Here is a 15,609-nt window from a genome sequence, read left to right on the forward strand (position 1 = left end):
CAGGGTTCGTTTTCAGTGTAACTTTTGGTACTGCAGTATTTTGTGAACAAAACCTTTTTTGTTCTTGGAGATCTCTCTTCGTTCATCATTATTCCCAAATGGTCCTATCTGTACCTCTTTTCTGTATTCTAATCATATTTCTTTCAAAATAATTATTTCTCATTGTACAATACTCATTTTGGCCCTATCTGTTTCTTGTGGCTTCTCAATGCATTTCTTCCAATTCATCATAGTTAGTTTCTTATATAGTCTACCCCCTCTTAAGCTAACTTAAATCTACTGAGCTCAGATGCTAAACTAAGGGACGAGGCAATGCAGCAGCACATAACAAATTAACACAAACAGCAATGACAAAAAAAACGCAGATTTGCGAAGCAAGCAGCATTAAGAAATTAGCAAAGCAATTGTAATATTACAACTAATCTAAGGCAATGTGCAACAAATAATAACAAGAAATCATTAGTAAAACTGGCTTAACAGAATAATACAAAGTCAAATTCAATAACACTATGCCTGGCAAACAGCAGCAACTGATACCTAAACATGACATAGCTCAAGCAGAAAAATATTACAATACAGATAAGGGAAATGTATATTCACATCTTAATGTCTAAGTAATTAAAGTGGTGCACCACAAAAACTAATTCTACAAAAAAATTACTAAGTACTAGAAAAGAAAATTATGTATGCAGTTCCTGTGATTAGTCCCTTCTTATTGTTCTTTCCTTTCCAAGTGCTCCTTTTTTTTTAAGAATGTGGATTACAAAATTATTATTTAATAGATCTGTAGACAGAAAATATTTCAATTAGTACATCTATAAAATTTTATTTTAACCAGTGCTGCAGTGCAGCTAGAAACTAGATATTAAATGAAATAAGCAACTATGTACAAAGCAAAGCATAAAAATATCATTCAGTAGTCATGAGGTATTTCATAAGTTAGTAGAAAAATCTCTCAACTAGAGAGACAGTAGTCATAATCAGGTGTATAGACATAAAAATATTTCTCGTCATTTCATTAGGCATCCAGTGTAATCATATGTTTTCAAGTTCGACCGTGTCGTTTTTACGATGCTTTCTACAAAGGAATGTCAGAAGTGAGGTTAATAGCTTCCCCCTTTTTTTTTCTACCTGTGCCGCTGGAAGGCTAATGGCTTTTTTTTTTCGGGCGGCTGTCGCCCAGGTGGGTGCCCGCGACGCATTACGTGCAGGTGGTCACTGAACTTTCTTACCGAAATATTTACGACAGCAGTTTCCGCTACGACAGTCTCACATAAAAATATTTCACAGGTCAAGAATTAGCGTTGCAAATCTGTAGAAACAAAATCTTATTGATATAACAGTGTCCAAAAAAATTTTCGTCGGCATTGTGATACATTCACGCATTTACACACATTTCACAACTCTTAAAGTACGATTCTTGGTTTCCAACAACCTTTATCACAAATCAGAGTCCCTAAATCACTATTCATTACTCCTTACCTTATTACACATATACAAATTCGTCGACGCTTCTTCAATATTTCCTGTTAATGAATACGTAGCATAATCAAATAACTCATATAGCATCAGCTTCTTGACCATAAACATACCTCAGCAGCATAATACACATCGTCGTCGTAAAAATAACATAACACCTCAGTCAAATCTCAAAATCGTCGTAGCTTCCTCCAATAATTTCAAAACCTAGAAAAATTCTCTGCTCATTTCAGTAGTGTCATCTACCTCAAACGTACTTTAAAATCATGCTCCCTTACCAAATATATCATTCAAAGCTCTCATAGTATCACAATGGGTCCAAAAAAATATGAACAGTTCACAAAGTATAGACAAAATACAATTTCGTAAGTGTGAAGGTATCCAACTGTGTAATTACGTAAACATCTGTCACTGATGTAGTAAAAAGAATGTTTGTTTCTCTGTCAAATAATCAGATAGCTGTGTAATTTATGTGTTAGAGAAATATGGTACCGATGTGTAAAGTTGTATAAGCAAATACCATATTAGCTAGGGCTCCTTGTGCTCGCCAAACACATGGTACACAAAGTAAGCGTGTACCCCCCTGAGGATTAATGTAATTATACCCTCAGGTGTTACAGATTACAGCAATGAAATGAAATATATCACGGAAAACCCTTGTATCATTGTACTTCAAATATCTTAAGAAAAATGTTTTAAGTGTAAAATTAATCACTCAAATACGTGTCCTATAGCGCTAAATGTGCGTCTTGCTGTAAGATAATTCTGTGGAAGTGTCGTAATTATCGTCCTCCGAAAGCTCAGTTCTGCAGAAGTCAATGTACTTACCTGATGATAAACAAAAGTGAAATGCTTTGCGTATAGATATCTTAGTTATTACGCTTATTGCCGTGATGAGGAAAGTACTGTACTGTAACGTATTGTTGTGCTACGAAAAAGGCTGTCTCATTGTTGCTATACCACAAAAGTTACTACTAAAACATGTTTTAATTTCTTGAATAATGCCGAAAAACTGTGCAGATATAAAACAGATACACCGCAAAAGCAACATTGTAAATTGTCACTCATTAGTAACGTCGTGATAAAATCCTGTAGCTGTCGCATAAACTAACCACTGTGTCATCTAGTATCTCTCAGAAAGCACTTTAAATCCAGAATGTATTTTCAAATAAACCAAAATGTTGCATTAAAATCTCAAGTTAAAAAAGCACATTATCTCTCAATAAACGGTGTTACATGTGAAATGTGGTGTAAACCTTTGCTCTTCCTAGTACTCAGAGTTTCAACTTTAACGCAATTATCAAGTGGTATACGTCGGTAAAGAATACTGGAATTTTTCTCAAGGTTAGCGTCTGTGTTATTTTTCTCGGAGCCAGCGGGCGCACGCGGCTGCCTGCTGTGCGAGTCATTGTCTGTTTCTTTGCTGGCGCGCGTCGTTATTCGGATTAGGAGACCGAACTTCTACAAATTCGCCTTGCCGAGAGGGCCCAGCTCTGTTTGAATCCCGCCAGTTCTGATGCAATTCAGGTCTGTCGTTACGATCACATCGTCTGTCGTCATGTCGGTAGTTTCTGTGGTTTCTTTCTTGTCGGTTAAGTGGTGGAGAATTTCTCCCTGAATCGTAACTGCGCGCTGGATCGTTGCGTCTAAAGTTATTCTGTCCCTCGTAATAATAATTGTTTTGGTTCCCATATTGTCTGTTTCTCTGATTGTCTCTGTGATAGTCATTACCGCGGAGAGGTGATCTTTCCCTGTAATTATTACTACTCTGCCAACGGTTGTTATACGGGTGGTGTCTGTTTCGGTCACGATTTGTGTTGTGAGAATAGCCTTGTCGCGTCCAGTTATTATTTCTTTCATTGCGGAATTGCGACGGATGTGATCTGTAATTGTTGTGCTCGTGCGTTCCGCGATTGTCAGTGTCAATTTCTAGTTCTTGTAAGAGTCCTTGAAATGCTTCAATGTCGTCTTTGCAACGTCCTGCCAAAATAATATGTCGCAAATGTTCAGGCAGTTTGATTAAGCAAATGCGGATGAGTTCTGAGGGGCTGTATGGGTTTGACAGGTACTGATTCTTGTGCAACATGTCTTCAAAATATTTCACAAGACTGGAGAATTCAGATTGTTCGAAATGTTTCATCATTATGATGCCATGTTTTACTCGGTCTTGTGTGGCTTGAGACCAATATGATGAGAGGAAGGCATGGTAAAATTCTCCTTCACTATGACAATCGTGAATGACCGAACGCATTCTTACAGCTGGTTCAGTCTCTAAATAGCCACACATAAATTCTAATCTGTGTTCTAATGACCAGTTAGGGGGAAAACAATGAGAGAATTGATGGAGCCACGCTTGTGGATGAATGTCGTTGGCAGAATTTTTAAACGTTTTGAATTTACGTGTAGTAATGAACAGCTTATAGTCAAAGTCATCATGTCGGCGAGTCGCATATCGGTCATTGTTACGTCATGTCGGCGGTTCCATCTCAAAATTCGGTGTGCCTTGCCAATTTCTTTCATAATTTCCGAAGTGTCCTGTGTTATTATTTTGTGGTTGTTCCGTATTTCTATGTCCCTCTTCCCGTACTGGAGCGCGAGTGTCCTCTGAAATACGTAATTCTTGTATTACCTGTGTCAGCTGATCTTGTACTTCGCGGATTTCTCTTTTGTGTTGCGTATTAATTTGATTTTGATTTTGTTTGAATTTTCTAATTTGTTCATACTCTTCTGTGTCAGTGAAGGCTACAGGTCTTGTGTCATTCAGATCATCATCTACCTTTGTAGATAAGTTAGTGACCTGATCCGAAAGTTCGCCTACTTTCTCCGATAGTGAACACATTTCCTCAGTGTGTTTTTCTGAACCAAGTTTCAGAGTGTCCATTTGTGTTGAAATCAAATCTACTGTGTCCTTCAAGTTTTCCTGAGTTTTTGCAAGTTGCATAACCGAATCGGTAGATGCAACTGAGTCAAATTTAGCTTGCAAGGTCTCATGATTTTCATTAACAGTAGTTTGCAGTTCTTTTATGGCTGCTTCGTGATTCTGTAGTGCATTTTCATGACGCGAAAAAATAGGTTGGAAATGCTCACAAATTTGTGTTTTTACGTCATTACAGACTTTTTGACATTTCGATTCAATGTGATGTAACTCAGTAGTTAAATCCTCACGTGTTTGTTCAAGAGTTTGCTCCAATGAGTCTAACTTTTGAAGATTTTGTTCCATTGCGTTTAACTGTTGCTGTGTTTGACTCTGATTTTGTTCCATTTGTTTCTGATTTTGCTCAATTGTGTCTAATTTTTGAAGCTTTTGCTGTGTTTGTCCCATTTGTTGTATTAATTGTAATAACAATGCATTGGTGTCTGAAACATTTTCCTCAGTGGTTTTCGGCAGTGAATTTGCACCGGCAACATTCACATTTTGACAAGCAGAAAATGTGTCTTGACTTATTTGAGAAAACGGTGAGGATCCAAAACCTGAATCTACAGTATTTGCGAGATCGTGTCCTGTCATTTCGGATTCCTGAGGCGAGCTGTTGCCGACCGACCGATCGATAATGCTTCCCTGCTCACTGATTGTTTCACTGTCTACGCCATTGTTTACCGCCCGCTCCATTTCCCTATGCACAGTTACCAAATTACTACTTTTAACATTAGTTAATTCATTACTCTGCAGCGCTAACATACTGCTTTCGTCTTCGCTGTCATTTCTCAATTTACTTTGGAGCCTAGTGTTACGTTTTTCACACGCCATTATTGTCACAGTATTTCACACGACAACACAGAAAAACACAATTTGAAGAGCAAAAATAAGAAAACACATTAACATAGCACTGAAAATAATATCTAATTAATTGCAAGCGCAGCTGCGAAATACTTGCTGCAAATCTACATGCATGCCACAACTGTTTTACTGTACAACAATGAAAAACTACAACTACAAAGGAAATTCTCTCTATAATTACGCGCTAGCAATAAACAAAATCTACACTAATTACACAAACTACAAGGAAAAAATCAGAAGATTCCAGTGAGGTATCCTGGCAGGGTCGCCATATGTAACGTCCCCTTTTAACAATTTTACACGACTGTGCTTAACCTGACGCACAATATTTTTTAGCGCAACGCAATCTGACTTTCAACACACAATGTTTTGTTAGCGCAACGCAATCTGACTTTCAAAATTCTCTACAAGAGAATGGCCCTGACTAACATTAAACTATACGTCTCACAAATCACTTACCTCACAAAAATCTTCGCTCTCAAGCTACTGCAATACAGCGAGCGCCACTACTGCCAGCTAAATAAAAGATTCAAACTATGGAAGGCACTAACTACTGATAGGGATAGTTAGCAAATGAAAGATATTAATAGAGAACAAACAATGTATTTACCTTGATATCATGACAAATTACAAAACTCCGCCATCTCTCTCCCCACATCCACCACTGCTGGCGGCTCACCTCCAACTGCACAACGTTACGCGCTGTTCACAGCCAGCTGCCTAACACTACAATGGTTGAGTATTACAACAATGCAAAGCAGCCACAGACTGCACACGGCACAGCCGGTGTTTTTCATACTGAGGTGGCGTTACCAATAAAAAAACCTAAACAGCCTACTTACATGGTGACTGAGAGGTATTTAATGTTGAAATAGGAGCTTGGTTTTTTGAGGTTCGCGTCTCACGTCAAAATGATCATTCTTTTCCCAGGTAAAGAACTGATGCCCTAGATGCGACCTCAGACGAAACATCGTACTTCAAACTAAATCTCTGGTAACAGTTTTATCTGCCCACGTCATACGGTCTGATAATTTGAAGCAAAAATCGTTGAAGTGCAAATTTCCGTAGGACGCAAGCGTAAATACGCAAACCACCATTGTGGGCGGATGCTGTTAGTCGGGACAATGCAGCAATGTAAGCCTATAAAGCACTATGTCTACACCGTCCGTCCAAAAAGTTCAGAGACTGATTTTATTCATGGCGTATAAGCGACGTCAGTGCAGTAACTACAGTGCCAACTAGAACTAACAACTATAAACAACAGGTGTGCCAGTCAGTTGCGAGCAGGCAGAGTTAAGCAGTGTACGTGCGTCCATAGTGCGTCACAAAGAGGAGTGGAGCAACATCTCTACATCTACTGTTCTATGCATTCCCCAGAATGTTCGAAAGAAAAGGAAAGTGCGTGAAAAGTTTGTCCTGTACACCTTGACTTTCGGATACTACAACACGTGGACGCCTGCCGTGACCTGCTTGAAAAACGAGGACAATTATTTTCAGCAGAAAAATCAGCACGGGCGACGAGACTTGGTGTTATCAGCACGAACCTAACAAAAAACAAGGAAGTTATTGATTGTTCGCCAAAACCGGAGGAGGTGCGTATGTGACATGTGAACAGCATCCCAAAGAAGGACTCTCCTGACACTTGTACATGTTTGTATGAAAGTTCTGTGCCGGTTTTTATGTGTTGTTGTTGTGGTATTCAGTCCAGAGACTGGTTTGATGCATCTCTGCATACTATTCCCCCCTGTGCAAGCTTCTTCATCTCGAAGTACCTATTGCAACAGACACCCTTTCGAATCTGCTTACGCAGTGGCCGTGCGGTTAAAGGCGCTGCAGTCTGGAACCGCAAGACCGCTACGGTCGCAGGTTCGAATCCTGCCTCGGGCATGGATGTTTGTGATGTCCTTAGGTTAGTTAGGTTTAACTAGTTCTAAGTTCTAGGGGACTAATGACCTCAGCAGTTGAGTCCCATAGTGCTCAGAGCCATTTGAACCATTTTTTTTTTTTTTGAATCTGCTTAGTGCTTTCATCTCTTGGTCTCCAACTACGATTTTTACACTCCACGCTTCCCTCGAATACTAAATTGGTGAGCCCTTGACGCCTCATAACATGTCCTAACAACCGATCCCTTCTTCTAGTCCAGTTGTGCCACAAACTTCTCTTCCCCCCAATCCTATTCAATAACTCCTCATTAGTTATATGATCTACCCATCTAATCTTCAACATTCTTCTGTAGCACCACATTTCGAAAGCTTATATTCTCTTCTTGCCTAAACTATTTATCGTCCACGTTTCACTTCCATACAGGACTACACTCCATACGAATACCTTCAGAAAAGATTTCCTAACTCAAACTATACTCGACGTTAGCAAATTTCTCTTCTTCAGAAACGCTTTGCTTGCCATGGCCAGTCTACATTTTATATCCTCTCTACTTCGACCATCATCAGTTATTTTACTCCCTAAATAGCAAAACTCCTTTACCACTTTAAATGTCTCATTTCCTAATCTAATTCCCTCAGCATCACACGATTTAATTTGACTACATTCCATTATCCTCGTTTTGCTTTTGTTGAAGTTCCTCTTATATCCTCCTTTTAAGACACTGGCCATTCCGTTCAACTGCTCCTCCAAGTCCTTTGCTGTCTCTGACATAATTACAGTGTCATCGGCGAACCTCAAAGTTTTTACTTCTTCTCCATGAATGTTAATACCTACTCCGAATTTTTCTTTTGTTTCCTTTACTGTTTGCTCAATATACAGATTGAATAACATCGGGGATAGGCTACAATCCTGTCTCACTCCCTTCCCAACCACTGCTTCCCTTTCATACCCCTCGGCTCTTATAAATGGCATCTGATTTCTGCACAAATTACAAATAGCCTTTCGCTCCCTGTATTTGACCCCTGATACCTTCAGAACTTGAACGAGAGTATTCCAGTCAACACTGTGAAAAGCTTTCTCTAAATCTGCAAATGCTAGAAACGTAGGTTTGCCTTTTCTTAATCTATCTTCTAAGATAAGTCGTAGGGTCAGTATTGCCTCACGTGTTCCAAAATTTCTACGGAAGCGAACTGATCTTCCCCGAGGTCGGCTTCTACCAGTTCTCCCATTCGTCTGCAAAGAATTGGTGTTAGTGTTTTGCAGCAGTGTCTTATGAAACTGATAGTTCGGTGATTTTCGCATCTGCTTTCTTGGGATTGGAATTATTATATTCCTCTTGAAGTATCAGAGTATTTCGCCAGTTTCATACATCTTGCTCACCAGATGGTAGAGTTCTGTCAGGGCTGACTCACTCAAGGCTATCAGTAGTTCTAATGGAATGTTTTATACTCCCGGGGCCTTGTTTCGACTTAGGTATTTCAGGGCTCTGTCAAATTCTTCGCGCAGTATCATATCTCTCATTTCATCTTCACCTTCGTTCTCTTCCATTTCCATAATGTTGCCCTCGAGTACATCACCCTTCTACAGATCCTCTATGTACACCTTCCACCTTTCTGCTTTCCCTTCTTCGCTTAGAACTGGGTTTCCATCTGAACTCTTGATGTTCATACAAGTGGCTCTCTTATCTCCAAAGGTCTCTTTAATTTTCCTGTAGGCAGTATCTAACTTACCCTTAGTGATATGTGCCCCTACATCCTTACATTTGTCCCCTACCCATTTATGCTTAGCCATTTTGCACTTCCTGTCAATCTCATTTTTGAGACGTTTTTATTCCTTTTTGCCTGCTTAATTTACGGCATTTTTATATTTTCTCCTTCCATCAATCAAATTCAATACATTTTCTGTTATCCAAGTATATCTACTAGCCCTCGTCTTTTTACCTAATTGATCCTATGCTGCCTTCACAATTTCATCTCTCAAAGCTACCCATTTTTTCTCCTGTTCTTGTCAATTGTTCCCTAAAGCTCTCTCTGAAACTCTCTACAACCTCGGGTTCCTTCAGTTAATCCATGTTCCATCTCCTTGAATTCCCACCTTTTTACAGTTTCTTCAGTTTTAATCTACAGTTCATAACCAATAGATTGTGGTGAGAGTCACATCTGCCCCTGGAAATATCTTACAATTTAAAATCTGGTTCCTAAATCTGTCTGAAACCTTCCATTGCCTTGAGGCCTCTTCCACGTATACAGCCTTCTTTCATGATTCTTAAACCATGTGTTAGCTATGATTAAGTTATGCTCTGTGCAAAATTCTACCAGGCGGCTTCCTCTTTCATTCCTTACGCCCATTCCATATTCACCTTCTACTTTTCTTCTCTTCCTTTTCCTACTATCCGATTTTTATAAGAAGTCAAAAAACACTGCTCTGGCTGTAGAAAGTTTTTTTCTTAAATTAAAACCACGACCGGTTTAACGCCTATTTAGGCGGACACTCAGGTGATCTAAACAGGTAGTAGATGGAAGTATTCCACATTTTTTTCTTTTTACGCTGGCTTATTTAAATATTGTTATATGGAGTAGAATAGTCCTGTGCAGATGTACTTAAGTAAATTATGTGCACATCATTATTTTATACTCTACAGAAGTCTCTCCCCGTCATTCACGTCACTGATAAATTAAAACTTGTTAGAAGTGTTTGTCAAGTTCATGAGAAGGGGGTGTAGCTAAAACAAAATAACACACTTATTTGGTGCGGAGAAAAAATAAGCTCTGAAAAGCGTGACAAAATGTATACAAGCACCAATAAAAACAGTATTTACCAACTGGAGCCGATGTTGGCATGGGCATAAGGAATACTGAATTAGCTAGAGCTTTGTGCAAGCAGCCATGAGGAAAACTGCATTGGTCGTGGTATGAGACAGCGAGATGGTGCTAGAGAAAGTGGGGCTAGTGCACCGAACGGCCAAGCTTAAGGGGAGGGGGGGGGAGGTGCTGCATGTAAAAATAAATAACAGTGTAGATGAGCAACTGACATAAAACGTGAACGATGTGTGGATAGAAAACTAATACAGTAAATTCAATATGACGCAAGCTATTAGTGTTTACAGTGAATATTATTCTGCGGAATTAGAAAAGCAATGGAGAATTTATAAACAGTAAAACATTTTACATGTAACTAAATACATTGTCGAAAAATAAGAACAATGAATATCTAGTTAGGCAGTCAAAATTTCTTATAATATTCCCATGTCTCAGTTCTGTCTGGGTGTTTATGGCGACTTACGGAGACCTTTGTAAGGCTCGGAAAATCGCTATCTCTTTTAAAATATTAATATTTTTACGTCATTCTACAAGTATATGATTTGCGTTAGCTAGTTGAAAAAGTTGGCCCATGTATTTAGCGTCACACTGTTAACAAGCGGCCGGCCGCCGTGGCCGAGCGGTTCCAGGCGCTACAGTCTGGAACCGCGCGACCGCTACGGTCGCAGGATCGAATCCTGCCTCGGGCATGGATGTGTGTGATGTCCTTACGTTAGTTAGGTGTAACTAGTTCTAAGTTCTTGGGGACTGATGACCTTGGCAGTTAAGTCCCATAGTGCTCAGAGCCATTTTTTTTTTGTTTTTTTCTTTTTTTTTGTTAACAAGCTGACACTCGATAACTCATAGCTATAACGAAGCATACTTTCCTACAATATTTATTACAATATGTATTACAGCATTTGCTAAGCCAGTATTGACTAACCCTGTTTAGATTATCTGATGATAATGCCTAAATTGGCATTACACCGGTCGCCGCCAGAGCGGTGTTTGTCGTCTTCTTATAAAAATGTGGATATTTGGCTGTGGTTGTCCGCAGTTCAAAATAATATCTATTAACGCTCTGTGCGTTGAACTCAAGTGTGGGAAGACAGTGTAGAACACCTGTAGCATTAAAACCACCTTCTTAATGTTGCTCTGTTGTTTATTAAACCAGTCTCGAAACTCTTTGCGGTAATGGGGTATGTACACTAATTATTCAAAGTATTATAACCACCTGCTTAATAGCTTTTTTGTACGTCTTTGGAACGAAATACATCAATGATTCTGCGTATCAGAGATCCGACAGTGTTTTGGTAGATTTATGGAGCTATGTGGCATTAGATATCTGCTCTCAGGTCACGTAATTCGCGTAAACAACAGGTCACTGATCTGCGAAAGCAGTGATAGGCATGACAGCGAACCAGACGGGTTCCACAGGATTTACGTCAGGCGAATTTCGTCCTCGAGACATCAACGTGAGTTCACTGCAATGCTCCTCAATCCACTACAGCTCGGTTCTGGTCCCAAGACACGGATGATTGTACTGCTGAAAGGTGACGTTGCCGTTGGGGAAGACATCAAGCATGAAGAGGCGCAGGTGGTTCGCAGCTGTCAGCGTTTCTCCTATTGCTACCACAGGTCCCATGCAAGCGCAGGAGAATGTCTCCCGTCTTATAATACTGCTCCCACCAGCCTGCGTCCGTGGCGCGATGAACCTTTTGAGCCGCCGTTAACCTCGACGACGTCGTTTGTGGAGGCAGTCAGCGATATAGTGTAGCAAAAATGTGATTCACTCGAAGAGCTGACTCGTTTCCGTTGATTGACGGTCGAATTACAATGGTCCCGTGCGTACTGCAATCGTAATTGACGGTGTCGCCGGGTCGACATTCGAACACATAGGGCAGGTCTGCCTCAGAGCTTCATGTTCAACAATTTACCGTGAATGTTGTGCTCCGAAACACCTGTGCGTGAACGACCGTTGTGCTATTGCGGCAGAGGTGTCACAGATCATCATCTATCCCATTCTACTGAGTAAACAAGCCTCTGAACCCCACGTTCTGTGAAGAGCCGTGGGCGTCCAATCATTTAGCGCCCCGTGGCAGTTTCATTGTCCTATCTCTTTCCGTAGATGCATACGACAATAGCACGTGAACATTCCACCAGCTTCGCTGTTTTCCAGTTACTCGTTCAGGCTGTACATAATAATAACCTGGCCTTTGTCAAAATCGCCTGTCTCAATGGATTTCCCCATCTGCAGCCCATACCTCCACTAGGGTGACCCCCTGTCTGTGTCTGCTCCCCGCACATACTTTTGTTACCACATCGTGTGCTCGTAACGCCACCAGGCGGCATCCAACGTCGCGGTGAGCAGTGCTCATAATGTATTGGCTTATCGGTATATATACATCTGTGTATTTCTGTGTTTTTGTGTGGAAGGATTATCCGAAAGATAACAGTGTGCTCTCAGTCTTATGTCCTTACCGACGAAACTACGCCTCAACTATTCGGTGAATTGTTACCCTTACTCTTTAAATTATTTATATTCCACGACGGAATTTTCATTAGAATGTAATGTACTAAGTTGGTATGTTTTCATATTCACCACAACACTGAAAAAAAAATAACAAAGAAAATGGCAAAAAGTAAAATGGGGATTCTCCATCAAATAAAACTATTTTTTTCTTGCTGCGACTTTTAAATTTTCATCACCGTTTGTCAGTGTTACAGAGCTGCTAAGTGACATTCATTTTAGAATACACACCATCTTTTACAACATGGTGCACTATCACGACTAATGGTTGATGTTCAATGTGCAAAAATTAAACAGAACATAGAGGTGCTCCACTGAACAATTTGAGGTATGTAACCCGAGGTCGGAAAAGCCAGCTTAAGGAGAGACTAGGAATAAAATCGTATTACTGTGTATTTTTTATTTAGATTAGTTACAGTTAACTGCAATTACCATCACTGACACAATGAACGAACCATTTGTACTGTAGCTTACGAATGTGCTAAAACTGACGGCCATCTACCTCAATGCAAGCATGACGTGGGCGAACAAGGTTCTGACACACCGTGATAATGATCCTTGGAGTCTTTCGCACCACATCACATGCAGCTACAATTCTGGCAACTAATTCCATCTCTGTACCAAATGGGGTCTCATACGCAAGTGACTTTTATTATTCCCATGGGGAATAATGAAGGCGAATTCAGGTCAGGTGACCCCCAGGCCAAGGAACAGCACCCCCCTTCCAATCCTGCGACTAGGAGGTTGAGATGGTTGTGGACGTCCACACGGAAGTGAGGGGGTGCGCCGTCACGTTGTACAAACAGCCTCTCACGAACAACTCATGTATAGCTCTTTGCACGAACTTCAGGTACAGATGGCCATTTAGACGGTCAGGTAGAAAATTAGACCCAATGAGATTGTCGCCTACAAGGCCGGCCCAGATATTCACAACAAAACGTAATGGTTCAAATGGCTCTGAGCACTATGGGACTTAACATCTGAGGTCATCAGTCCCCTAGAACTTAGAACTACTTAAACCTAACTAACCTAATGACATCACACACATCCATGCCCGAGGCAGGATTCGAACCTGCGACCGTAGCGGTCGCGCGGTTCCAGACTGAAGCGCCTAGAACCGCTCAGACACACCGGCAGGCAACGAAACATACTTGATGGTGTGACTTTACTTAGCGTCAGGGTTTTCCTCATCCCACACATAGCTATTCCTGCTGTCCGAAATACCACCACGATCAATCGAGGCCTTGTCAGTAAACAGCACGATGTGGAGGAAATCTAGTCGAATCTATTTTTGGAACAACAACTGACACAATGCGACCCTTGGCGCAAAGTCAGTCCCAAACATTGCATGGACTCGTTGTGGGTGATATGGATGTATTTGTTGTTGGTCAAATAGTCGCCAAACGCTAGTCCGTGCAACTCGATGAGTACTTGGAGTAGGGTCGGCTGCAACACGTTCCAACACATCATCTTCAAAATCGGGTGTGCGAGTGGTCCTCATATTGACAAGTCCCTCGTTTCTTCTTTCCAATGAACCACTCTCCCGCCTTCGTCGATCGAGAAAAATAAACACTCGTCATGACGGATGATGCCTGTTAGGAAATCATCGTTCCTGTACTGCCTTTCAGCAGCGAGAGCATTGCAACGTACTTCCTCGTAAACAAGGTGAGTTGTGCGAAACTGTTCCACCTTATTTCACTGAACGTCTCTGAATAGCACTTAGTAATGAGTGAGTCTGTCGCTGATTCGTAGTACATTCTGTCATAGGACAACGTAAATGCGATATAACAGAGCCAGCTTATGGAAAAGTAAAGTAAACAAAACCTACATGATGACTTCCTAGTAATCAGATTCGTCCTCCTTGTTTCCTTGCAGAAAAAACCGAATGTGCATGTAAATAAACAGGACGGTACATGTAAACTTGTACGCTTGTTAGTTGTAAATAAGCTGCTAGACCTTAAGTTGGCTTCTCCGACCGCAAGTTTCCCACCTCAAATTGTTCAGTGGAGTATTCTCTACGCCCTGTTACATTTTTGCACATTTCTAGGGACAGACATTGTAGAAGCGCTGCTGCCAATGAACGGAGCAAGTGGAGTCTTTCTGGTGAGGAAGAGTCTCAGGTCACGTAGGTCACACAGATGGGCAATGCGGAAGGAAACTTGTAGCCGATGAGGGCACTCCGGAGCTGTCCATGCACGAAGAAATATGTCTGCCGAGATTCGCTTCGCACGTCTTGATCCCGCTCGCTGCTGAAAGGAGGTGCGTGCGCGGCTATTTTGCATAACGGTTTCCCAGTGCCTCGTATGGCCAATGTTGCAACATGACGTCCGAACTAGCCAGCTGACGAATTGCAAATAACCGGCTATGCGGCGGCGAGACGAGTTAACAGACGGGGAACGGACTCACAGCTCGCCCGCGGACAGCGCCTCTCTGTCAGCTCATCTTTGCGCAAATCGACTCGAAGCTCACGCCTAAGACCCACCACTAACTGCCTAACAGGATGAGGTCTGCAGAGGAGTCGGTCTGTTTTGTTTTTAATGCTGTTACTCTCTGGACCCCTTGGACCATAAAACACCGGAGAGCGGTTGGATTGCCCGGTTCGTCGTCGAAATGTTGTGTTTTGACGAAGATATGATGTATTACCTCACGCGAGATACACCGACATGTGGCTTTTATGACTTCCTTCTCCACCTTCCTTTGCGTTAGTGCAATAGTCTGCTGACAAGGAAGCGGATACGGGAGTAAAGACGAGATTTTAAGGCAAAAGCTGAGGGAACGATACACTACAAGTATTACAAGTTTTGTAACTGTTGCAGAAAAATAGCTAACGATCGCAGAAGGAAAGAGTATGTAAAATGCGGGTTGGCAACAGGAAGAAAAGCTTCTCTGAAAAAGAAATGTAAGTTGACGTCGAATATAAATTTAGACTCTAGAACGTCTTTTCTGAATGTACAAACAAGAAGTAAGTAGAAGCTTTTGAAACATGATTTTAAAGCAGAATGTTGAACACTGGATGATGGGTGGGTTGCTAATGACTAATCAGTGAACTGGATCGAGGAGAAAAGGGGGATACGTTGGTAGGGAAAAATCTGAGGTATCGAGGAATATTTAATTTGGTAAAGAATGCTGAACATTGGGTA

Source organism: Schistocerca nitens, chromosome 9, assembly GCF_023898315.1.
Source record: "Schistocerca nitens isolate TAMUIC-IGC-003100 chromosome 9, iqSchNite1.1, whole genome shotgun sequence".
NCBI lineage: Eukaryota > Metazoa > Arthropoda > Insecta > Orthoptera > Acrididae > Schistocerca > Schistocerca nitens.